The sequence below is a fragment of the Pavona decussata genome, unplaced genomic scaffold, assembly GCF_977016875.1.
Source record: "Pavona decussata unplaced genomic scaffold, jaPavDecu1.1 SCAFFOLD_53, whole genome shotgun sequence".
Taxonomy (NCBI): domain Eukaryota; kingdom Metazoa; phylum Cnidaria; class Anthozoa; order Scleractinia; family Agariciidae; genus Pavona; species Pavona decussata.
The window spans coordinates 4,201,293-4,228,934 of NW_028145475.1; the positions used below are offsets into that span (position 1 = coordinate 4,201,293).

Sequence of the window (27,642 nt, forward strand, 5' to 3'; positions counted from 1 at the left end):
CTGCGGTCGCACTAAATGGGGTAGTTAGGATTATTTGGTGTAGGGAGTGCAAAATTGGCATTTTACACTATGTTTGGAAGTAGATTCTTGTTTCCTTTGATGTGCCTTTTGATGGTTATTTCCAAATGACGTTGGGGAGAGGGGTTGTCGTTGTCGTCCACAACTTCAAGATCAGAAAAGCTACGTCTAAAACTTTTTCCCATGAGGTCCACAAAATGGGATCATGACGTACAATCTTATGGCTCTTTCAAGCATGTATTTCAAGTTAAACTAATCTGCATTTGTTACGAAAGATTTGACAGTACATGTTACTATTTAACTTGCTTTCTGCGTGACGAATCTCTAATTGACCCTGTACAGATTGTGAATACATGTAGCTATAGTTCGTTAGGCTTGTTTGTATTGTTGAATCATATAATTTTATTGATATATAACCAGCTTCCGTAACTTCTACTTGGAAATTTCGAATGTCACAACGTTCGCTGTAAGCTTTCAGTCTGTCGTTGCTATTATTATTTTTGTTGTTGTTTTTTTCGTAACAATTCCCACAGCTGAAATGAATTGGGTATCTCTGCCCGTAGCCTACAATTCTGACAAAAAATGTTACTAATGGCAATACTTAAATAATAATCGATTATAAATTACTTGGAGAAGTCGCGTGATTCTTAATCAGGTAGGCAAGCTCGGGTGTGACACGATGAATCCCCCAAAAAGTTTTTATTTATTTATTTATTTTTCAGTTTTCTTTCGTTGAATGTTGATGCTTTTCACATCCTTGCTGTTCGAATGACGAAAATCCAGGCTCCCGTTCACGACAACCAGTCGGAAGAAAATAAAAACAATGCCGGCCGAGTTAAAGGTAATTTTATTTTGATTTTGAAATGTTGTGCCAGCGGTAGTAGTTTAAACAGATGATTAAAATCGCTTCTAAAACCCCGCTGCAAAATCGTATCAAAATCTGTGAAAACAACCGTATAGCTTTAACAAGAACGATTTTGCTCTTCAATTTAAATCTGATGGCGTTAATATTAATGACGCTAAAAGTTGCATCGTAAAGATTTAATATTATCATATTTTAAATTTCCCCATTATATACGAAATTCGAATAAAAAGAATCTTGAATACCAGAATTCAAAGGTGAATTATTTCCAATGGTATAAATTCCAGCTCGTTATGTGCGATCTCTAGCTTTCGACAAATCTCCTAAACAATATTTGGACTGATGTCTCATTACAACAAGCGCCGCTTACTGCATTTGAATCCTTTTTCTTCGGAGTTAAGGTGTGACCTCATTGCACTTTTTTCACACGTTCACCCACGCAATATAAGATCAGTAGCGGAGTAGTTAGGAAGACGTTTTAATTTTCATGATACCAATCTAGCATATTCTCACGATTTTTCGTCTGTCCACACAATTTAAAGGAATACAATAATTGAAAGCGGAATAAAGAAGCGATGCCTGTGGAACAGTCTCAGTTTTTTTGGTAGATGTTAACTTACTCTAAGGAATGAATCATTCGCTTTTGAGCTCGCGAGAACTTGCGTGAGTTTTGAGTTTCAAGCCCTTTCATGAAAAATAATTGAGTATTGTATTTTGATCTAAGGGCTAATTATACTAGGAAACTGAAGGATTCATTCTTTGGAGCCAGCAGAAAAATTTCTATAGAACCATGAATATAATTGTTTAAGATCCATTGATTATAATGACCTCAATGTTCACTTAAATTGCACTATTCTATGAAGTCCATTTGTGCAACCTTCTTTTTGATAAGATCATTAAAACAATCGAGTTCAGTTTTATCCCAGATCTATGCGCTGGGATTGCATCTAAAGGGACAGTAAAAAAAAAAATGTAAAATTCGATGAAGGCTTAAAAGCAGGCTGTTTAGTCATATCAGCTTGCAATTTTTGAGCCGTTATTTATGAAAATTACAAGAAATTTACGCACGTGCTCTGACTGGTTCAATAAAAATAATTTAACGCAACTTTCGTGACCTAATATTTTTCATGTTGTTGGGTCAAAAAGTTATGTGTACGTCAGGCTCGGTTACTGAGGCCATTGAGCATTTTTTTCCATGCAACATAAATCAGCGTTTCAAATCGCTACAGGCCTTTACATAATTTGAAATTTCATATAATTTATGTTTTCAAACTCAAGAACTTAATTAAGTTGTCTCAAATTGCTAGAGATATATCGTAAGCTTGCGCTTTTTACCTCTAGCTCTCGTCTGAGGCCTATTTTGACTGCGTGGGTCTGATTTTGCATTACAAGCAAACGCCGCGCACGCGATTGAAATCGTTTTCCTAGGCTTAATACTAATAAATGACGCTTTGAACACTCTTTGTCGGCCTTACAACTTTAAAACCCTGTATAGAGTAATTAAGGAGATATTCCGGCGGCATTTACCGATTTCGGTTTTCCTCTCAGTGTGTCGATGTTTCCGTCGTCCACGCAATTTTGAAATTGATCCACATTATCAAATGTGTTAGCGCAACAGCTTCGATTTTTCTTTGAAATATACACTGATATAAATATATTTGGCTCAAGTGCAAGTTGTTTTGGAAGAGCTGTTATTTAGTTTTCATACTGTTAGATAGTAGATTTTCAGAGACCCTCCAATGGGCTGAAATTCAAACCCCATTTAACAAGGGCGTTGTATTTTTCAAACGGCCTCGTTAAATTCAATATTCCAACTTCTGGGGTAAGTCTTTAGCAGATTCAAACCAGTTTTATTCCATATTTTGGGTTCAAATAACATCGAACGGTTCAGAGTAAACATCTCGAAAATAAAAATAACTTTATCATAAAAATATTATTTCGAGATGTTATTACTAGTTTTCATATTAAACTTAATATAATCGTTGCAGATAATACGATTTGTGATATTCACCGTATCTGGGATTCAGTATAAATTGACAAGTTTCTCAGCATTCTCATAAACTGCGAACAAGGCCGATTGGCACTACCACAACCAAGAAAAAATGCATGTTTGAACATGATAGATTAACATGACGATTTTACTTCTGTTTGAAAACCGTCATTTAGGTTGTGCCTGTAGCCATTTTCCTTTCCGTGACTGCTCGTTTCCGTAAACATTCTTGGATTAAAACATGATTTTGCGAATGAAGTCATGCAAGTAATCTTAAAGCTTTTTCTCAAGCAACTAAATATGAAGATATGTTCTTCAATTCGTATCCAGTTATCATTAGAAAAGACCGATGAAAAATAATTAATTTGAGTTCACAGTCAAGCATACAATCGCTAGCGTGCACCACTGCCGTAGCTGCTGGTGCGTGGGACTGAATAATGTTTAATCTGCAAATTAAGGAAATCGTAAAACTTTGTCTCGTCTTTTGTTTCTACGATAAGACTGAGCAATTGGTAAAAAAAAATAAGACAAAACATTATCTTTCGTGAGTCAAAACAAACAGAAAACTACAGCCGATCGACAGAATGCTTAAATCTATTTTGCCGTGCAATTTTGTGGACTTTGGAAACGGAAGATCTATTTTTGAAAAAAGTCGGGTGTTTTGCCTTTTCGATAGTTTTTTTCTATTGTCAAGCGTTACGGACGTTTGTATTGTCTTTTATCCATGCCAAATATCACGCAGGCTCCAATAAGAGAGAGCTTCAAAGAGACATCAAAATATTTGCCAAAAATATTCCCTTTTGCATAAAATCTAAAAAAGTAGGCTTGTGTTTGGCCGGCACCGGACATCCATACTTAAAGTTTGGCACCAGCTAACAGAGAAATGAAATTTCATTGTAAATAGAATGGTGGATAGGATAACCGTTGTTTTTGCACCTGCTCGAAAAATATTTTTAATGCAAAACTAGACTGCGGCTAAATTTGCCCGTGCAACATTTTTTTGTAATTCGAACAAGATGCGCCGTTTGCGAAGTCGAATTTTTTGATTTGTAAACCAAGAGTTATGACGGTTGCGACTAACTAGTGATGCAAATCGAGTACGCGTCAAAACAGTTAGCCAATAAACTATGTTTTCGCCATGTCCATAAAGCAGGTGCGTGCTTCCTTGATCGTAAACATTGCGTGCGGCGTTGTCATACGATCTTTTGTTGGGGTTTCTGAAACGTTTTAAGCGATTCGTCAAGGTGTCGCTTGCGCAAAGTGATTATTCATTCTAAATGTTGCCATTTTTGGACTGTCACACTGCGCGAGGAGGATATAAAAGAGGCCGCGTTTAAGCGATGTTTATAAAGATAATCCGGATTTGATGCACGGAGCAAGAGAACAAGCTACCAGAGTTTAGGTGCCGCCATCAGATCTACCTTGAGAAGAACATCAATCGTCCGAGTTAAATTTTAAGCCACCATGAAGCAAACGGTTCCTTTTCTACCGAAGTTAAAAATTAAGCGCCATTTGAGCACGATTGTAGAAGTGAGAGACGAGGATTTGGAAGAATGCAATAATGCCGACGCTTTTCTTCAGAGTGGAAGATGCGAAAACAGACGTCAGAGATTTCGCCGAAGAGTGTACTCCTGCAGTGACATTGCAATGGCAAGAGAATTAACCGAAAGACACGTCGAGACATTTTCTCTCCCTCCGCTGCCAAACACTATCAGCACTCAGAGACAAGGTCTGCATGGCAAAACGTCAAAGGACAGTCTAAATTTATCAGGTTCTGCTGACAATATTTTTCCCGATTTTAAACCATCCAGTGGGAATTGTAGCATCTTAGACTTTGATGCCAAGGTTTCAAGACATTTGACGAGGCCCAAATTGAACGCTGAAGTAGATTGTTCTCACAACAAGGAAAATATTGTCGCCTCGTGGCTTCAGTTCTTTGGGTGATTCATACAAAGTGGGCCAACGGCGTGGATGATAACATGTATGATAGCTCGCTGGCGCCGGCGTGAAAGAGAAAAGGAAACGCCATTGGTTTTCCAGCGAGGCTTCTAACTTAATCGCAAGCCGACGGCCGGCCGGCTGTACGGCTTTAGATACTAAACATTGCCATACTTTCGACGCCTATTTCAAAGAGTTATGGAGTTACACGATATTGAAAAGCTCTTGATAAGGGCGAATTGCGGGTCTTTTATTTTGATTTCTGCATGAGGAACATCTTTTGCACGTTTTTTCAAATATTGCTTGTGAAATGCAGAAAAAAAAAAAAAAAGAAATTGTTTTTTGGCATGACTTAAGAGTCTGTTAAATGCTGATATATTTTTTAAAAGTCAAATATAATTTTAGGTTTTACAATAAAATTAATGACATTTTTACCACACCACATTTGTTGATATGTTTGTGTAAAATACTATTACGTTATTCGTTGTATGCCGACAAAAGGGATGGAATTTTAACTCGCAGACCCTTCTCCGAAGATCATCAGATTGTCGAAAGATATAGCATGTTTTCTATTCAGTCTGTTTCTTAGGTTGCCTGGCTTATGGATTTTATTCAATTCTAATTATATTCAGCATATTTTCGATTAAAATCACATATGCAAATTTCTGTAGTTTTCGCTTGAAAGACGAATTTCATGATATCCTGTTATTTTCTAAATCGAACAATGAAGAGAAGTTATGGATTAAGTTTTTGTTCCGAATAGGTCATTGCCAATTTAATTTCGATACGATTTTTCGCCATGAAGGCCCTCTTTTTGTGTTGCTGTTGTTGATCAGATCAAGTTGTACTGGCCTACTAAATTCGGGCTGCACGTAGGATGCATGAATTAGAGAACAATTTAATTTAAGGCTTATAATATGAAAAATACCAGCGGGAAAATTTTGCTTGTACGACAATAAGTAAAAGCAGTTATCGTAGCCTTAAATTCATTACCAAAATAAATTGGGCCAAAGAAAAGCTCGTTGTTTATTTTGTGTAACCCGTTAGACGTTTTATGTGGGCACTGATATGATGAAAATCGTCGTGACATGTATAGAGAACGTGCAAACATTATTTTCATTTATGATTTGGACGCCAAATGTCTTTTGGGATATCACAAGGTAAAAACTCCACATCGGCAACTGCCTGAGTTTCTTTAGGTTTTAGATTTCACATCAGATAATTCGATGGTTTATTACTAGTGGGTATTCCCCAACTGAGCGGAAAATAATCAATTTTGAAACTTTCTTTCTTAAGCCCTCGGTGTTTTATGTTCATTGTGTAGTTTTAGGTGTCAAATAGTTAAAAATGGAAGTTTCCAGTTATTTTTGGACGAAATAATTTTTCCATTAATTCAATATTTGATGTTGCAAACACGCGTACCTCCTTGTGTTATATTTTAAGCAAACATGCTCTGAGGTATTCTTTGTATATCTTGCCCACCTATTTCCTGTTAAATTGACAGTGTTTTGGGGGCAGAAATGTGCCATTTTTACTTTTCGTTTCTTTCTTTTTTTCTTTTTGCAAAAAAAGAAAAAATCACATTCAAAACTATGGTTCTCAGTAATATAAGGTAACTCCTTTAGAAGTTCAAATGAATCAAAAGTGAAAGGGAAGGGGGGGGGGGGGGGGTGGGAGGTAATTCTGTCGTAAGGCGCTTATGCCGAAGATTACAAATGCGCAAGTTAGAGAAAAATCAAATAAAAAAAATGTAATGAAAGTTTCTTAAATCCGGGCCGCTTTCTGATCCAGCCCGTTTGGTTACACTTCTAAGATTCGTCTAGCTCGTTTCACTGTTCCGGCTGACAAAGTTTCTTTGACAGTTTTTAGGACCATGGGCGCGTTTCTCGAAAGTCCCGGTAACTTACCGGGCCCGATAAGTATATTTTTAAATGTTTTTTTCACCGACTACACAATGATTACAGACATGGTACTTGACCAATATTTTCATAGCATTATAAGATTTTAAAATTTAGTATTCAAAGCTAACAAAAATTGATTTCCGTTACGAAACATTTATCACCAAAGACACTTATCGGGCCCGGTAAGTTACCGGGACTTTCGAGAAACGGGCCCCATGGGTGAACATTTGGTGCATGCACGTAATAATAATAATAATAACAACAACAGTGAAGGGTTGTTCGCACATCGGGGGCAGAAAATGAATTTATTAAGATGTGTTTACAAGTATCAAAAGGTGCAAGAAGAATAACTGACATTCTATTATAAAACATCATATCAATCCAGAAAACGTTTGTTTACGAGATGCTTATGTGTAGAATTCAAGGTCAATGTACGTTTCGACTAAATTTCATTCGGGTCTGTTAGCTAAAACGATTTCGCGAGTGCCCACGTCCAAAAATTCTGCATTGTTTGGCAGCAACGATTCTAAATCACCGGCATACCCCACAGAGGACACTTTGAGCCCGCGTCGATTTGGCAGCGGCGCATCATATTTCAACGTCACGGTTTTGTTTGTTTTGGAACAAACAAAATGGTTGACGATTCCAAGTTTTCAGTGTGTTTTAGCCTTTTCCTTCTCATGCCCTAGTGAAATGTTCCATTCCAATATGGTTTCCTTTCCCTGACGAAGATATGGAAGAATGGGAGAAGTTCGTTGCGCCGTTGGAGGTATTTTCCGAGGCGCAAATCGCAGTCTTCTTGAGGGATTTGACATGCAAGTGGAATTCATTGAACGGTTCATCCTCTAACTGACGAAATTTTATCTAGACGTCGGCAAAATTTGAAGACAAGGTATGGGCCGGACAAACAGTGCATAAAACAAACGAAGGAAGAGATAAACTCGGGAAGTAAGTACACCTTTGTGCATTTATCAGTTTTGAGTGAAATGCGTGGCCGAAGGTGTAAACACAATTTGAGTTTCGCACTGGTTGCACGGATAGCCTGCAAGCTCAAGATTTAATTTTTGAAAAAGTTTTCATATCCCCATACATATTTTTACTCGAATTTCACTCCATTCAAGCATAGAACGCATGCCATCTTGTCCCATATGCTCGATTGAAAAAACGTTGTCAGTTAAAAAGTATAAACCGTGAATGATAAGACCCAACAGCTATCTGGGAAGCGTTTGAATTATAAGCTTATTTACACGCTTCTTGTTAGAAAATAAAAGCAGGTGGGGGTTTTAGGAATAAAAAAAAAACAAGACAAAAAAAAAAAAAACAACAAACAAACAAGAAATATGCGCATGCTAATTGATCCCGCCATAATTCCATCTGGTCGCATCGTGTTCGATCAACGCTTTGTACGGGAGAACGCTTTTTTCACCTGATAGAGATGAAAATAAATTCAAGCCACCCTCACAACAAAAAAACACTTCTGGTACGTTTTGGGTTCCTCTTTTTTTAATTTCGGACTATCAGCCTTATATACCCTTTTGATATTACATACGACGAAGTTTTCCTAGGTTATAGAGGTTATATTAAGCTGGTGGAGTGTAAGATCCTTGATGATGACGATGATAAAGCCTTTGACATGTCGCTAACCTTACAGTTTTGCTGATCGGGTGTTTTGTACCGTTTCCTTATCCAACAATCTTTATATCACATTACTCTCAGTGCCCAGGATATTGGCCTAAGTGACTGTTGCTGTGATCGACCAGCATCCTATCCAGGGAAAGTAGGGGGAATAATGAGTCTCCTATTTACTTCACAAAACACAAACCAGTCTTAAGTACCGGAAACAAAGGTGGCTCTTTACAACTTCACTTTAAAAAAATACTCAAAGTCCGATAATATAATCCCATGGCGCTCGGTGTGCCTCGTTTGTCTGAGAGTACAATAGATTGTAATCAATACCTATTGTCTATGGCATGTAAGGGCAGACGTCTGTCAGATCTATCCTCTCTCCAAGTTGACAAATCCAGAACTTCATCGATCCGTTCACCTGACTCAAACCGTAGTGGAACATGAGATGTGAAAGATTCTTAATTCTTCCTTGTTATCCAAAAATTTCAACTACTAATTACTTTTTAATCTGGAGCACCAAACATCTAAGTTCATCGTGGTTTCGAAGAGTTCCTCCAAACTACATCCCATACTCTGTCCTAATCCACCGGACAATGTCTTCACACGACTTGGGGTAATTTTGGTTTCTGCCACTTTTGTCAAACTTAGATAAGTCATTGAACTTCATCTTTTTTCTTGTTCTCTTGAATAGTGATCGGTCCCCTCTCTGCACATCTAGCAACAGAAACTCAGGAAACAGTTTCAATGCCATATCTGAGGCTGTACTTCCGGTTAAAAAGTCTTCTGAGTTTGAATTAGCAGCATCTTGGGAATTAAAGCTATCTTTCCCTGAACCAGATGACATATCCAAAGAAGCAGTTGATGCTTCTTGTGAATTACTTAGTTTATTTGTACAGTTATCACCAGTAGCTTCTTGGTCTTGCTCCATTGGTATCGAGAACCCGGACTGAGACAAACAAGTGAACCGCTCACATTCTACCTAGCTACTAATTTTCATATATTAAAGTCGTAGATTTATCACGAGTTCTGAATCAGTTACTCTCTAAGCCGACACTATTCGCCTTGTTAACCATCCATATATATTTAACGGGACATTTTTGAGATGTGATCGCAACTAAAACGTATTATGAAATTTGATGCATCATACACGTCATTGTGAACGCACCATGGGCTTATTATGTTCTCACGTTTCTCATTGCTTTCAATGCTTCTAAATCCTTCAATGCATTAGGTCTTTTTTTTCTAGAATATACAATACCAGCATGCTTCATCCAACGCTCAAAGAAACACAATTTCATTCGTTCGACAATTTTTTAGAAACAAAGGTAACTTTTCTTGGTCTTGGAAGCCGAGGCTGTTCTTGACGGAAAACGCTGGTCGCTTCTACATGTATAATTTATTCAAGTCAGTCTGTCGTGGTTGTTAATTGACTTAATTTGACGGAGCCCGGTGCCTTATTTCACTATGATTTGTTTCTATAGAATGTTAATATGGCATTAACTTGTTTTTACCAGAATGTTTTATATGTTTCTACCTTTTTTTTTTGCTTAAGGGGTTGAATGTAAATAATTTTTAAAAGATTTAGGCTCTGTGCGGGGTAACCACCCTCTCCAAAGAGTCAATCATTCTGCCATCAGAAAAAAAACGCTTTGTACTCGGTATTTTACTGTTAATTGCGAGGGATATGACATATGGCGTGGAATTAATTTGAATGTTCTAGTCCTTTATTTCCGTGTCGAAGTTGTACAGACGTAAGCGACCTAGCTTCATGGGATCGTATTTTACAACACGTTTCTCCAACAAGTAAAACGGAAAACAGACTAGAACTAAAGATCTAAGGAGGGAAAAAGTTCGCCTACTATCGCATAAGTACAACAAATACAAAAAGAATTGAGTTTCATCACACTCGCTCGCAAACCTTTCCAAGGCACCGTCTGGTGCTTGGAAAAACTGAATGTTTACTCACAAGAGTCCTTTGTTGTGGTTCGTTTGCGACTCTGTGTTTTAGGAATGTGGAATTTTGTAGGGTAGGAAACTTCAGCATGGTTTGCCGGTCACTTGAACTCATATGGATTTTTATTTGCATCACTGTCATATTATCAAGAACAGAATAAGAAATTCCCCCCGAGGATATCCTCTGTATATTGCACTATACCTGCCTGTTGACGGAGTTAGATTTCATCTGCTTCAATAAAAAAAACAAAAAACAAAAAACATTTTTCTTTATCTCAGATGTTCTTATGGCGAATTTGTTGTCGGCAAGATAACTCGTCATATCTAGAAGCTTTTAATGTGCTACAAAGGTGATAGATCGTGACGGGAGTGAATGGCCAGTTAACCATTTGTTATGATTTAACACACTTTAAACTTCATTAATATGCATGATAATTTTTACTAACGTGAAAAAATAGAAAATTAAGAGACTACTGAGCTAGCTTTTACAAAAAAAAACTTAAACGCACTGAAATTTATCTGCATGAATAAGAAAAAAGCATTAAAAAATGAAAAACAAAAAATACTACTCGACGTTTATCTTTTAGTAAAACTACTTCCAGCAGTCGGTTCATCCAAACTGTGACAAAAATTATAATGGCCATCGATTAAGAGACTGGAATAAAATTATTCTCTCTGTGAACTAGCATGTTCAGAGAAACGTATATGAAAAGGCGCACCACAGCTATATACCAATCCGTTTAACTCGTCTTTACCTTGTCCATTTACGAGCATACAAACGAAAATTACCAAGTAGAATCCAAATCTGTTAAGAGATCATCGATAAATCGTGTGTTCCCATTTCTAAATTTTAAAATCATAAACACAAAAAGGCACTTAATATGCCGGAAAGGAAGTTGCTGGCGTCCTAGGCATTTCAATGCCAAGCTTACAAGACCAAACTGTGTTCATGCCCATGGGTGCGCCTGCGCTATTTTTAGAAAGAACATCTCACACAATGTAATGATATCAACTTACATCCTCCAAAAAAGTAGCTAAGGTGAGAACTGAATCAAACCGCTTTGCAAACTGAGCTTGATGGTTCGCCGTGCTCTTTACAGTCATAGGGCATAGCCGGTTGCCGTGCCCTAAACTTGAGGCTGACGTTCGGTTTGATTTGTTTTAACGTACCATCGATAGATCATGTATTCTTATTACGACACAACAAAAATTGTAATTTTGTTTATGGTTCGGTAACCTAAAAGGCGCTTAGTTGTCTTGACATGTCAAGTTGTTCAACAAAACTGAGTTTATGCGGAAGAGAATGATAACATTACAACTTATCTTCGGGAAAAAAGCAAGGTTAGTCCTCATGTACACAATGCATTGTAACCTGAGGTTTATCCCGGATTCGCCGTGAACGCCTCGCTGTCGTCATCTATCGTGGAATATATTTGTTGAATATCAAATGTAAATTATAATAAACTATACGTGTATACACAAATTTACTTTATACTCTCCAGTTTGCGACAAAAATATATGGAACGCCTTAGTTTGTTCAGATGTGTTTGTGTTAAATCTCAGCGGGTTTTTGGTTCAATGAAGACAATGGTTCTAATTTCAGGCTCCCTGTGGCTAATGGTAAAGAACGAAACGTGACAGCCGACTTTGTCATTCATTTCATGTAGTATTGCAGCAAGTGAAATGAGTATCATGTGTTTGGGAGAACATATGTTAAGGAAAAGCGTTCACAAGAGAGGCAGTCGTGATAAAAAAGTATTTTCTTATTATCGAAGAATCGACAAGAAAAGAAATTGATTCCCAGAATATTAAATGGAAACATGACACACACTCTCAACATTACGTTTCGTAGTGGAGTTTGATTTGAGTGCATATAATTGTATAATTTGCACATTTTTTCTCTCTCCGGCAGACCACCAAAGAAAGCATTAATGCCCGGTCTTGGTAAAAGGTTTACCAGGGTATAGGGACAGTAAAATTGGACTTTGTCAAATCCTCAGTTCTGGCACACCGAAATCATATGATATGCTGTCCACTGTCACATAAGTTTCTTTGACAAGTGGTTCTTCCAGAAAATATATCTTCCAGTGTTGGTCGCAGTAACAAGCAATCATAACTGTCCTGCACAGGTCCTCTAGGAAAGAACTCTGGAAAAGTGGCTCTTGCTGCAGTTATATTCATTTCCTTCGTTTCGTGAACATGGGATGTACTCAATAGGGAATTTTGACACAGCACGCGTGACGAACCTGTCAAGGGACTAACAGTGTTCTCAAAAAAACTCTGCACTGTGGCATCCTCAATATCTTGCGTTGTCCTATCACTCGCCCTCCCCAGGCCGCTTGGACGATAGCTCATTTCATTCGTTTTTCCAACAGGATCGTCACCGTCAAAGGAGTCTTCTTCGGCAACGATCTTGTGCAGCGAAAGTGTTCCGGCTGGTATATCCTTGCGCCTAATAGTGACAATCTTCGCTCTGCTATCTGGACTTTCGCTCCGAGATAACACCATCTCCTTATTCGAGAATGCTTTCCTGTTTTTGTAGCCATTGCTTGTCTCAGTGTTGCATTTTTTGAGCATTTGGTTCATTATTTACTCCATCCTCTAATTCTAAATCTACTCCCGTGTGTAATCCTTCCCTTGGCATTTTTCTATGGATTTAGTTTTCGCTTATAAGGCTACTTACCTTAGCACAATACGTGTGTATTAACGTCGTTGAAAACATCACGGCAATACACGATGACTTCATTCTATATTTCGATTCTTTGAAATCGTGTTATCCATGTCACATTACTGTCACTTTCGGCAATCACCCATGCTGATTTTCCTATCACCTGCGTCATGCAATGTGCCTTTTATGGTCATTCTATATTAATTCATGGTCAGTGTTTTGTTTGTACAAGCAAACTATAAGCAAGGAACTGCACAACGAAAATGCTGTAGGTATACGCAGGATCTGTAAAAGATCTAATCAGCCAAAAGTATAAATGACTCAAATTAATGCAAGGCTGGACTGCGTAGAAAACTTAACACGACAGCGACATGATAGAGACCAAACCGAGAATCAACAGAATGCGGCAACCGTAGGCAGCTGTTTCGAGCTAGTTGGCTCTCGTCAGCACGGTGTAGCACGCACGGAAGGAACTGACATCAAAGGTCCAATACTAGGTTTTCTTCGTTACGCACTTCAGTTTAAAAAACATACGTCGGCACTGGCCGTAAACCACCCTTGTAAAATGCAATTTGTTTTCGAAACCAAAATGTTAAACATAATAGCGTGAAATGAAAACGTGAGGGGTCTATCGGGGATCTAATTGATGTACGAACGGCGACCAAGCGACGTGACGCATTTGTTGGAAATGAATCCGTCACTTGTACCGGCCTGCTTCAGTTTCAAAGTCGTTACCCGGTGATCATTAAATAACAAGGCAGAAGGCGCTAGATAGGTTTTTTTGCCTACGAAGTACAGGATACATCCTCATGTGCATGCGGCACTGTATGTAATTTATATTTCAGTAGAAACCCCGTTAACTCATGTTTTTAATCAGCTCAAAAAATTTTTCAACTTTTTATTTATAAGTCAGTAGTAGCATTATTACGTCCCTAATTTCAGTTGGACTCTGCATGCCGTGTAATTCTGAAATACAGACGTGACGGTGAACGCTTTTCCTTAACATACGTTCTCTCAAACACATGATACTCATTTCATTTGCTGCAATACTACATGAAGTGGATGACAGAATTAATCATTCATCGTGTCAGAAAAGCGAAGTATTAATATTAAGGTGGCAGTCGTTTTATTTAAACACGGCCCTATATCTAATTGAACAGAAGCATCTTTGTTTACTTTTTTTTTTTTTTTCGAATTAATACCGACCAGCTATGCATCTTTATAAGTTATTCTAGTAAAATAATCCAAGCCAGATGTAAAAGAGGACAAAATATGCTCGTGTCGGCCCGAAACCTGACAAAAGGTTCTTTTTGGATATTATGTCATGCTTGTTGGGAAAACATGCTATCATCTCAGCATTCGCAGGTTGCGGTCAATAACTCACTGCTATTTATGGACTTTCTTTCACAGTGACCGCCTTACAAAAACAGTCAATTTGAATATTTTAGAAAACTTATTTTATTACCATCAAACATGTCCTGATATTTTATGGTTTTTTCTTCTTCAATAAAAGCACATTAAAGTAAGAAATTAAGTATTCTTTATTTCGGAATATTATGTGCTTTCACTTAATCAACTCAATCTTAATTTATTCCGCTTAAAAACGAAACTCGTTTTTTAACCTTAATTTGTTATCGCCCAGATCATAACTAGAAAGATAGATGATATCTTTTCCAATATTCATAGTTTTCATGTTCGTCGCAATTCTCCGAAAAATCGTTCTGCTTTGAAAATAATTGTTCCATAGTTGCCTTGGAATCATCACAACTGTACTGTCGTTTTGATGGTGGAAAGAATTCCGGAAATAAGATTCTAGCTTCGTTCATGCCCCGTAGTTTAGATGTTTTCAGTTTATACTTTAACGGCGCTTCTGAATCATCTGTAAGGAAGAAGAAAGCGTTTCTTGTTGCTGCAATCTCACCCGCCACCTGGCACGCTACAGTTTTTGTTGGATTATGTGTGATGCAATCACAGTTCGATACCTCACGGCGTTTTGCAGCATTTAAAAACCATTTCTTGGGGCTTTCTTGCAATAGAGATCTATCTGGTTCTTCAGATATAGTAGGGAGACTTTCGATGAAGCGTAGATACCGTCTTTGTCTAACCATGACAATGAATTTCAATTGATTTGTACGAAGCAAGGTCAAGACTGCGGCCTCTTCTTCTCTCTTCCCTCGTTAATTCACGTAAACAGCTCCCCGTCCTGTAAACACGATATTTTGCTTTCTGGATCGCTGTATGTTCAGCTGAGCCTAATATAGTGCTTCACTGAGCGTCAAATACTGGAACGATCTCTCAAGCAAGACATTTCGTGTTGTTTGCGGCAGTAAAATACGAAACGCTCTCGCAAAGTAAATATTTTGGAGGTAACGCGTCATGGATTTTTTCGGAAGACTAATATCAAATGTTGTCACTTTCGAGATATTGAAAAACATATTCAACTGAAATATATGATTTTCTTGAAAAGATGTCTCAATGTAAGAGTTTTAGCAATTCAATTTAAGAAATTTCTTTTTTCTGTGTTTTACAACAATTTCAATTCCGTGTAGAGTGCTCTGAGTACTGGTTGCCGACATGTAAATAACACCGAAATAATGGTGATTAATGCATCAAGTATTTTGGTCTGCAGACGACATCAAGTGTATTTACCCAGAAACTTCTATTTGACATAACCGGAAAATAAATGATGATCTTTACTGTCAGCTAAGTCCGCACGATTACTGCTTACTGTTTACTTTTCACTAAAATTAAAGAATCGGCAAATCCCCCAAAATACAAGCTGCATATCATTAAGTCGTTTGTTTGTGCAATAAACGTCCATAGGAAAGTACGTTTATTAGCGCAGAGGCGAGGGTCTATCTATAGGAGAACTGAAGGAAGCAAGTTCGCTTACCCTCATCCCGACCAAACATAAAACTTTTGAAAACAAGCTTAATGGTCATTAGAGACCAACACCACTCCCCTTTTGAACCTATAAAAATTTTGGTGCTTCTAAATTTTTACCTTAGGGGAACAACCCTTCTTTATTTCTGTAGAGCACCATCACTGTGGAATATTCGGAAGTGCCCAGCGTAGTCACCTTTTGCTACCAGAGAGAAAAACATTCTTGAATAACTGTCACGATTTTAAATAAATATGTTCCTTTTCATTTTGTATGTAGTAATTTATTAGAACCAACTTGTTCCTAGTTTCTTATTATATAAATCTACAGAAAGCGACTGAGTGCATAACTTGTCAAGTCTTTTAGTGAAACCTGTCAGTGTTCATAACTCATGATAACATAACTATGATCAGCGTGCAAATCTCGGTGGTATATAATTATATTAATCGCTGTTCTTATTCGGATAATACCATTCAGTAAACCGGGTATATTTTTTTCCTTCGACAGTTAAAAGTATGTAATGCACTAGGCAGAAAATATTTAAAAATAAACAATGAAATAATAAAAACTGAAATAAAACTTTACCACAATAAATTGGTCGATAACAAGGCATTACAATCCACTGAATTCGAAAGCTGTAATCGTGTTACTGTTTGGCAATCTAAACCATCAAGATTAAAACGGGTGATCACGCTTCCATTTCTTAAGCCAAGAGATGGCCTGATAGAATAAAATCCACCCGCTGTGCGCCAAAGTCTGAGAATGGGTATGGTGTTTTTGGGAAGCCGAGAGTATAGACCGGTTTTCAAATGCGGAGTCGAGAAGCAAAATCAAAACCGATCGTGACTTGTTCGCACGCGTTTTCCCGCGTTTTGCATCGGTTAATTGATTTAATTTCTTCGAGTTCCCATTGCTTCGTTGCGACGTTTTTACGTTTGCAACGCTCAAATAAACTTTCTATAAACTTATTGATGCCTTAATCAGTTCACGTCTTGATCAGCATGATAAGGCGCTGAAAGATTTCAAAGTATGAAGTTGCATTATTATGCCACTGGGCACGACTATTGGACTGCTGCTTTGATTTCCAACGTCACGTCGCTTGAAAATCCTGCATTCAAGTGCTGATAAACAAGTAAGTTATCTTTTTATTTTCTCAATTTTAGCACGTACGGAAATCCAAATACCATCAACGATCATCAGAAAATACTCCGTAGTAATCAAATTGATCGTAACTCACTGCATTATAACTAGACGCACGTCAGTGAAAGCGAGCATGAGATACAGGTGGTTATCAAGCTTCATGCAACACTATTAAAATTCTGGGCCCGGTTGTTCGAACGCCGATTAACGCTAATCAGCGAATAAAAAGTAACCGAAGTTTTCATCTCCCTCATTATTAATGTTTTCAAAAATAATTTTAAGCAAGTGGTAAAGAAAATCTAAATCAAAGCAGAACTCAAAATCGTTTTTGAAGAGTGTTCCTTGATTAGTGATTTTAAGCAAGTGATAAAGAAAAACCTAACTGGGGTAAAGGGGGGAGGGGAGGAGGAGGTTGAAAACTGACAACCAAAAATCGTTTTTGACCAGTCTTCACTGATTGGTAAATTAAACTCAGTCAAAATTCGCTTTAACCCAGGATAGATTAGCTTGATCGGGCTTTGAATAACAGGGCCCTGAGGAACTCTGTCACTACTATTAGTACCATTGTGTTTCTTCCCGAAGAACTACCTTAACTCTTTCACTTTCAGGATCAAAACGGATATTCTCCTCAGTGTTCTCCATGTATTTGTTATGTTACAAGTTGGCAGAATTTGTTTGAATGTTAATTGTCTTTAGCGATCATTTCCTTCATGGTCGTGACCTGCGTGTTCCATCGAGAAGACATATTGTAAGAATGAATTAGATCTTGGTAGCTACTGGAGCTTAAGTGTATAGTTTGTTTCGTGTGAGCATTCAACATTGCTAGTCATAATTTCGTCCACACAGTTTTCCTAATTCCTCCACACACGAAAAACATTTGAAGAACAGAGAATCCGCGAAACAAGCGATCCTGTGTTGATGTCATAGCTCTACTATCTCCAGTCTTGCGTGGTATTGTACCCCAACCGGAAGTGAAATTTCACGATTTTATACGTCTCGAACCCGGAAAAGAAAACTTAATAGGGAAAAATTTGTTTCGATTTTCATACGAAAACAACATGAAGATCTGATTCCACTCTAGTTTCGCTGACGCGCTGTTATGGACTCACCCTCTCGACTTAATTCCAGAGAGCGAACGACTGCTCGCCTCTGCCGACGACCCCGTTATAGCATTTGTACAATTGAAAATTAAAGACCCACCAGTAAATAATCAATTTATTTTATGATAGAACCACAGACAAGGACTGGCCATGAAAACGACGTGAAAAATATAAATGAAAAGTTTAATTACTCGCACATCATTTGTTGTCATGATCACATAAATTGTAATAATACAAAAAATCGTTTTGTGAATCAATAAGGCCACTCATTGAATTTTTCGATTTGGGACTTCAAATAAGGTTCACCAACGAAATCCAAATTCATGATTATACAAAGGAAGAAATTCGTGTATTGAATTATAAAAATACAGACAAACCATCAGTCCACTCGGCAGAATGAATTATGCCAATACATATTATTGACACCACTTAATTAAAAGGATAACCTATTTGTTTTCCAGTATTCAAAGCTTTCTTCTTTGAATTCGTATTTCTCGGAAAAATGTCCTGAAAAAATTTGTTCCATTGTTGGCTTCGCTTTCCAAGAGTAATCTTCACAACTCTCTTGTATTGCTAATCGCGGAAAGAAATCTGGAAATAAGGCTCTAACTTCATTCATGTCGTCTAGCCTTAATGTTTTCAGTTGATGCTTTGACAATGCGTGTGAATCATCCGTAAGCATACAGATATGTTCGAACAAGTCATTTTCTGCTTTTACGGTCTCTTGATGAACTTCTTTTGTACTCTGTTTGTTCCAATGGCAGTTTTCGCGCTTTTCCATGGCGCGAAACGTATCTCTAGCGAGTTCTTCAGAATTGACAAGTCCTTTCTGGCAAACTTCTTGATCTGTTTCTTCTGATATAGTCGACAGACTGCATCGGGGGCAGCGATTAACGCCGGGATAACGTCTTTGCTTTTCCATGGCTGCTAGAGTGAAAATTTCCATTGTCAATTAAATTCACCTGTCTAAGTGTATGAAACGGCCAGTCTAGTATTTCGTCAGTTAAGTCAATGGTTCCGTTCTCCTGGGCACACGTTGTTTTGCTTGAGGATGTTCGTTGTTCAGCTGTGGCTTAAATAGTGTTTCAATGTCGATCTGGAACAGCCTTTTAAGATAGTTGTTACGTGTTGTTTGCCAATATAAGGGCAAGCGCACCTGTCAAAGTAAATATTTTGGAAATACAATTGGTCACGTAGTCTCAGGGAAGGGCAATATCTTGTTTTGTCACGCGATAAAGGAACAATATATCTCTTTAATAAATAAGTTGGGAAAACATCGCGGTCAAAAGATAACGTTTCAAACTGAAGACAAAACTCTGATTTTTTGGCCGCTTTTATTTTTCTAACCGTGTTAGTGCTGTAGAATACTAATAAAAATCGTGCACCAAGTATTGTTTTCTGGTGACATCGGCTGTATTTACCCAGAAGTTTCTATTTGCATTTCCTCCAGCGCCGATAAAATTAATATCTTCTTTCATGACTCCGCACGATTATGATGGAACAAATGTTTACTGACCGCCGGATTCGTGTCAATCGAAAGGGGTGGTGCAGGTAATGATTGGGGAAAGATAAATTATCATAAAGGTTTAGCCTAGAAAAAAATAGAAAGGACAAGAGAGCATTAAGTGATAAAAGAAATATTTTCATTTATATAATTATAATTATGTTCACCTCCAGAGTGGAGCTTTTATTGAATTATATGAACATTTAAATGAAGCTACTGAGCGAGACGTTTCTGTGCTACGTGTCGTTCTTGTAAAAAAATGAAAAAAACGTTTGACATTTTTTACTTATTAATTTCGACCTGCTATAAATTTAACTAAATGCCATGTCATTAACGAAGTAATGTAATAGCGCTAGTAAAACCAGCAGTAAAATGATGATTATAGCTGTTCAACTACATCTTGCATATTTATACGTTTTGAAACATCTTTATCCGTGAAGAAACGTAAGATATACAGGTACATTCTTTGCTAGTATTGGGGGTTTTGGGTTTTCCTGTTGTTGTTTTTACATAACAAAATACGCATTTCTCGAAGGTAATGACTAAATCTCTGATTTCCGTTCATCATCCAAAACGTGACTTAATATGATCAAAATATCAGTACCAGCTTAAATTTGAGTAACTCGAGATAGCAAACGTGTATGAATGATATGAGCAGAGCCGGAGAAACCGAGCACTGCATGATAAACTCAAACGTATCAAGTTACAAATAAAACTGTAAACATCCAATGTTATAAAGCTTGACCTTCAGATCGAAAAAAATACATATTGGAAGAACACGTTCAGAGTTGGATGAAATGCAATTTAGAAACTGGTCGTGCATCTTTATATGTAATCTAATCTGTAATGCGTTGAGTTTCAGAAATCACCATCTTTCCCAGTGAAAATGAACAACGGGTTAAAAACAGAATTTCTAAGGGCAGTGCATTAGCTGTAGTGGATCAATATACTCGAATTAGGGTCAACAGCTTCGACATTTCCGGCTATAAAGAGGGGTGTCAAGGTCGTGGAACGGTCGGTATTGGCCTGGGTGTTTTTTCGTTTTGCCACAAAACTGCGTTCAAGCCATATATGTCAACATTTAATGCATGTAGTCATGCTGAATTTGTCGACATTTCGTACAGCTGTTCAGATTTCCTTTCCATTTGTCACAGAACAAAAAAGTCTGAACTCAAACAAAATTTTGATAGTTTGGTCATAGGTTCGACTCCTGTTGGGAGAACATGTGAGTTTCCTTCACCGGAGTATGCCTGTATCACTGACTGCATAAAAATTCATCTATCATTTATTCACCAGGCTAAAAAACATATTCCATATCTTTAACAACGATTTATATGTTTTCAAGTTGCAGAAACGAGCAGCCGTTCTTTCTTCAAAGGTGGTGGCGTGCGCCGTATGCAACTGAGAATTGGGCGTTTCGCCTTACTTTGTAGCCTTAGCTGATTCAGATTAGGATTCTATGTGTGTAGAAGAAGATAATAATGTTATAACTAACGAGATATTAAAGATATATAAGGGTTTAGGGTTTCCACCAAAAACATAAGCGCTCCAATGATAAATTTTATAGTCTAGCGTTTTTCAGTTGTATTGTGCACAAAGATTTCAAAATAATGAAACATGTTCGCAAAACAAATTCAATCGCTATATCTCCTTGTAATCGAAGCAATTGGCCTTTGGTGAAAGTCGTTTACCACATTTGTCACATTTCTTCAAATGTAATGCGCCAATATCTTTTTATTTTCAGTCAGGTAATCCCATAATGCCGTAGCCTAAAATAACCCCTTCAATCTTTATTGAAATGTAATGCGCCAAGAAACATTTTCTGTTAGTATCGGGGTAGTTGGTCTCTAGTACCAGGTACCTGTGACAAGCTAATGACTTTTGCATGTTATTTCCCCACAAACACGCAGCAAGCTTTAAAAATAAGACCTATATATTAAAAACAACAAACAAACTTCCCCAATAACAGAAGCTACAGTACAGTATGAATTATATCTCAGGATAAAGAGAACTATCGTATACGTATTTCCTCTGACTTAAGTGCCTGACATCAACTGGCTGTTGGCTCCTGCGGACCTCAGCATCACGTACTTTGGAAAACACGCGCTCACAAAATAACAACAACAACTTCATAATTATATTCCTCAAATTATTTTCAAGAGAAGGTTGCTGGCGTCACTTCATTCATTCCGGTTTTCTTTCCATCAACAATAACTTGATTTATTGAAGTTCAATAGAGAGGAAGTGAAAAACCCTTCTGGTTTAGAAAATACGTTGAATTTTTTTCCATACATAACCTTTAAAACGTGTGTTATTCAATCATTCCCTTCGAATAGGGAACAGTAGAACAGAGAACAGAATAGAGAACAGTATTGCTTTATTAATTTTGATTTTAGCTTAGACAAAACGGAAACGTCTTTGCTCCTTTATTTTCAGAAAATGTAAACACGTACGCCTAATTTTTGGTATTTTTGGACTTCCTTATTGCCTATTGTAATTTGATTTCCTGATAATTATAAGCTTCTAAGTGATAAATTTATTAATTTTAGAGAAATCGTGACTTGCAGATTGGTTCACCCGCTAAGTGTTTATCTCGTAATCGTGCATCTCAGCCCATTTCATCCCTGATTTCTTTTGAATAACTTTATTTGTCCGAATTAAGGATGCATGGCAACTCGATGAGTTCAAGCACGTTTGTTAATCGCGTCAGTATGACTCGTCCGTCACGTAGGAAGTGTTTTCTTATTCAACGCGGAGCTACAAGAAAGCAAACATTTAGTGAAAAAACTAATATGTCGTCTTTATCGTATGTTTTATAATTGTCAGTACCTAAAGTACCATGGCTTTATCATTAGCTTATTCAGTATTGTAGAATAAATAGCCTGATGAGGTAACACAAAATCAAGCACAATATACTTTCAAAAACAGAGCTTACATTTGTGCTATATGGAAATTGTGCGTCTTCACTTTTTACTGGTGAGATAAGTAGCAGTCTTTTCCTTCCTTTCTCTTTTCCTTTTGTTTATTTACGCCTTTCTTTTTTCTTTCTGTTTAAATTCATCGCTTTTCTCTAGCATCATACCAGTTGGCTCATGAGGGGTGATCCATCATGATACTTAACGTTTCTATTTCTCGTTTGCACGTTTCTCATTTATTCAACTTTTTGATTGTTTCGGAAGCAGCAACCGACAGTTAAATGAAAAATACAGCGCAAAGGTTTATTTAATGAGAGAATATCTGTTTAGTGAAACATGTTAAATATTTTACGCCGTATGGATAGTGGAACTACCGTTTGCTCGAAGAAAAGAAATGGTCTTCAAGACCTGTGAAATGGTTTCTCGTTCTAATGCATGTTTTCAAGGTTTTTCGCTTTTCTTTTTTGATGCTAAGCATTTCTAGTAACAGCACGTATTATGTCACACGGAACGCTAAAAGTAACTAAACACATCCGAAAGCTTTCAGAAAATCTGACAATAACCATCCTACTTATGAAGCTTGTGTGATTTCAATTGCAGCTCTAGAATTAGTGAAAGCCTCCTAAGGTTTTTAAAATCCAAGATTTTTTGTTTTTTCTTGAATATCTAGGAAGACACCAAGTGCTGCCTTACTTGTAAATAGTTAGAAGTACCTGTTGGCTTTCATTCTCTTTACGTTTGTGACTCATGGCATCCTGAAATCTCATAAAGGGATTCTTAGGTAAATAAGAACATATATTTGAACTGCGGGTGAAAGACTAAATAGAAGAAAGATCCTGGCAGTCATTAACGCAACTTAAGTAGTTGCGAAAAGAAAGCCTGAAAAAATTCAGGCTTGAACGGGATTCGAACCCATGACCTCTGCGATACCGGTGCAGTGCTCTACCAACTGAGCTATCAAGCCAACTGGGAGCTGGTCATATCGTGACTTCGGAATACCCGTGAAGGATGAATAAATGAATTCATGGAGCATTTCTAAATTTTGGTGTGATTTTTAGATAAATTTGGGTGGTATTTTGTCAGTTGTTTTTGTGCATGGAGATCGATGATTTGCTTGTGTTTTAATTTATCATGTTAGTGTAAAGTACGTTATAACTCCGTTTATTCATTACAAAAAACAAAATTGTTACAACTCTCTGCGAAAGCAGGATGTCTTGATTAAGAATTGCGTCTAACAAAAATCGAGCAAACATGATTTCTTTCTTTCTTTTTTTAAATTGAAAAAGATTTCAAGATTTGCTCAAAGGCAGGTGAAAATACAATAGAACACTTGCTCCAGTACTAGGTATTACGTATTAGCCTAAAGCGTAAGTTGGAAAAATCGCCATTACATTAGCAAGTATCTGATGCCTGCCATTTTAAGTCACGTGTTGAATGTACAGCGCCTGTGTTAGAAAAATCAGGCAAATAATTGTGGCTGGATATCTCTCACAAACCAATCGTATCGAAACCTTTACGCGTTTGTCTTGTTATTCAATTTTCACGTTGTAGTTGCAATTATGAATTGTAAAATACACTCATTTAATTATAAAAATCAGCTTAAGAAATAACGCAGAAACTAAACCCAGAATTTCTACGACTTCAATAAAGTGTGTTTTAAAATAAACGAAGTACTGTCACGAACTATGCAACTTAAAAAAAGTAGGTTTTCATGGCTTACAGCATGAGTTGTACAACCTCGTAAACCGAGGTAATGAGTTTCAGGCGCAAAAGAAAATTGATCGCTACCTGTCAAAATTAGACATTTTTCACCAAGGATAATATAAATAGTCCTTAAATCTGTAACATGAAGTGAAATTTTTAAAAATAATCTAGAAATTTTCATGCTCGAAAATAGCAGAGATATCAGCTTAGGAAAATTAGATTTCATGGTAAAAGAATCTGTCGCCATTTTTAATAAAAGCGGACTGAAAATCATGATAACTCATATTGTCATGCAAATTACTAGCGGACCAACTTGTTTGCAAAACATGTTCTAAATCATTCATCTCACTCAAAGACAAAAGAGTTTAGAACTTGGAAAATAAGAATATTTTGTTTTAATAAATAAACGAGCTTTTTTTCCATTTCGTGAGGTTAGGCTACATATTGCCATACACAGGACTGACAGTTGACCATTATTCAATCGCTTCAGGCAAAACGGCTTCCCGCAATGATTATCTCGTCCACCTGCGTGCTTCTGCGCTCTCATTGGAGCGTTCAAATCTCGTGTCACTCTGTTGGCAAATACATCGCAAAGGCCGCTGTGATATAATAGGTAGAAGACCCATTTCGTTATCTCATTCAAAACTGATGCCCTCACCACAACAAAAGAAATGACAGGAATATTCCACTCCCCTATTACCAATTTGAAATTGAGGCCAAAATTAGATTTTTCGAGTTAATAAAGAAATCGCTGTTTCGCAATACGCTTCAATACGTGAATGCTGTGAAATTCGTTTAAGCGTGTGTCTTACCTTTTATTTTTCAAAGTTGCACGTATTGATACGTGATATGCATCTAGTTATCTCAGGAAAACAGGGTTTAGGGGAACCAATCACGAAGAGCTTCGCACTTCGCTTGGAACAACAAGTTGGCGGAAGGGGTTATTTTTAAACACTGGCACATACGTGGGTTGGTGGCTCAGCATAAATTTGTATGAGGTGCTAAAAACATACACAGATTGGCTAATTGAGACCAACTTCAAGGGTATTTCGCCGCATTTGATCAACTGCCCGTGGAAGTCGTTACAGCAAAACATTGGATTGGATATATTTTACTCTGGGAGACTGATTGTTCACGTTCGAAATTGATGAGCTAGTTCAATTGACGGTATTTCGCAATATAGAAATTAAAGGCGCATTTAAGAAGTATGGCATTGGAGAAACGTCTGATCCTCGAGGAAAACTAAACAAATAAACGGTGTTTGCAAGCTCTACTGATCTTTGCTGAAGAGGAGTCGGTTATTAAGATGACTATTTACCGGCGAGAGGGAAGCCGAGGCGGGAAAATAAACCCAAGGTGTGCAAAATTCCCTTCACTTTCGAGGAAGAGGAATTCTTTGAAAGGTTTGCCGCCAATATACGAGATCGACGAAGATTGTGGCGAAGAAGTGTCGTTTATAGATGTTAAAGATAAGAAATACAGTCTTCTTTCGCGCAGATTAAGCAACGTGGACCAAGAAACCGCGGGTAGGCAACTCCATTTAAATACCAAAGTACCTCACGAGGAAAAACGCGAAGTAAACAAGCTGCACCCGCGGCAGCGAAGATGTGGAGAATTTCAGGACGAAGATAAAAAGAGGACTTCTAGTTATCTTAAGCGGAATCTTAATTCACCTGTTAGACTCGCCGAAGGAAATAATCAGATGGTGTTTCCAGACTTTTTTCCTCCAGGGATGCATGTTCACTGCGCGCAAAATGCGCTTCCAGAGGCAAGCAAAGGACTATATATGAAAATTATGCAAGGAGAAAGCGCGGAACTAGAACATGCAAGGAATATTTGCAAAACAAGTAAGACAACGAACAATAACTCTAGTTATAAACAGCAAAATTGGATGCAGTTTTTTGGCTAGAAAAATTGGTCGTTAAAGCGATTAATTTTTTTTTACCAGGTTTGAAAAATATCGTTGATACTTTCTCTGCTATGGCCATTTTCACACAAACAACATGCAAGAAAGATTGACGAAAGACGAAACAACTTGAACTTGGGGAGCATTACTACAAAGACAATACAGTCCCTGACAAGTTTGTTTTTGCTTCCACGAAAGTAAACAGATGGAACAAAAAGGAGTCTTTGGAACCTGTCGATGTTCCCAAAATAACGTCCAATGTAAATAATCCATGTTAAATTGACATTTTAATTCTAAAACCTTTAAAATGAGTCGCTTCACTTTGGTAGAAATCTTGCACCAGATGCATTTCTATGACTCCAAAGATATCCCACTTACTAGTAAGTGTGGAATAAATCCACAATGTAATCAATTTATCACAACTAACATGCTCAGTAGGTGTGTACAATGTTATGCAAATAAATTTAATATAATTTAATGTGACGGATAAGGAAACGTATTTAAATTCACAGTTCATCTAATATCTTTTCTCACAGCTGGCTGCCTGGCATTTTTGACTTTTAGGTTATTTCGGGCAGCCAGCACCCCTATCATCTATTGTATGTATATATTTATATTTTCTGTTGTAATAATAAAGGGGTGAAATAATTAAGTATTGTTGTTGTCAAGTCCCGAAACAAAGTTACCAGATAAGTGGACATACAAAAAAGGAAACAAGTCCTGGATTGGTTGAGAACGAGTTCTCCGTAGATTTCGTTAAGGATGAGGCAACCATTTGGCAACCATTAATGGCCGACGAGGATGATCCATTTTTCATTATTCAGGCATGGCGTTTACATAGTATAGGCATTAAATCTCCCTTCATTATATTCAACGGTATTGTATAATTACTGATTACTTTTGTAGCTCCGTTTTTCGCTTGACGATAAGGTAAATAAGTTTAAAAGCTAGGTGATTCCCAGTCAAATACGAACACTTATCTTTGAGCCAAACTATTCTCCTTTTCAGACAACAGAGCAGAACAAAACATATACCCGTTTGTAAAATAGGTAGCAATAAAGCTAATGCATGGGCGCACCTCTACCCTGCATCCATCTGATCCAGCAAACGAGTCCACATGCTTTCCAAATACCTGTCTCTACATCGAAGTGTACGAGATGACGGTGTATTTTCTTAATTGGCGCTGGTAGCATGTCAAACTTAGAACATTGATTATGTTCCGTGAGTTGGCCTGTGGCCTTTTAGATCTGAATGCTTGAACGAAAAAAGAAATGATGTGTGTTTGATTTTCAAAATGGCATTCCATCACGTCAAATCCCTTTTTGACAGTGCAAAAAAGGCAAATCCCAGTTTACACTTTACCACAAAATTAAGGCACTTGTTCGCAGGGTACTCTAGTAATCCCACAGTTTGAATGGCATGAAAATTCGATCGAAAATTAAACAAAAAATTAATAATAGTAGTAGTAATAATAATAATCGTCATCATCATCATCATCATCATCATCACCATCATCTCTTTATTAACATTTTCCAA

At 37.3% G+C, this 27,642-nt stretch overlaps 1 long non-coding RNA gene across 2 annotated transcripts in view; it reads left to right on the forward strand.

Annotated features, from left to right (window-relative positions):
• The window catches only part of LOC146480587 (uncharacterized), a 52,489-nt gene extending 25,720 nt beyond the window's left edge, over positions 1-26,769 (forward strand). The window contains exons 1-2 of one of the 2 annotated variants that reach the window (XR_014864728.1): positions 17,381-20,671; positions 20,927-26,769. This is a non-coding gene — a long non-coding RNA (uncharacterized LOC146480587). Of the gene's footprint in view, positions 1-17,380; positions 20,672-20,926 lie in introns of those variants that run through there. The other variant, XR_014864727.1, reaches the window with a different exon arrangement.
• Positions 26,770-27,642: the final 873 nt, after the last annotated feature.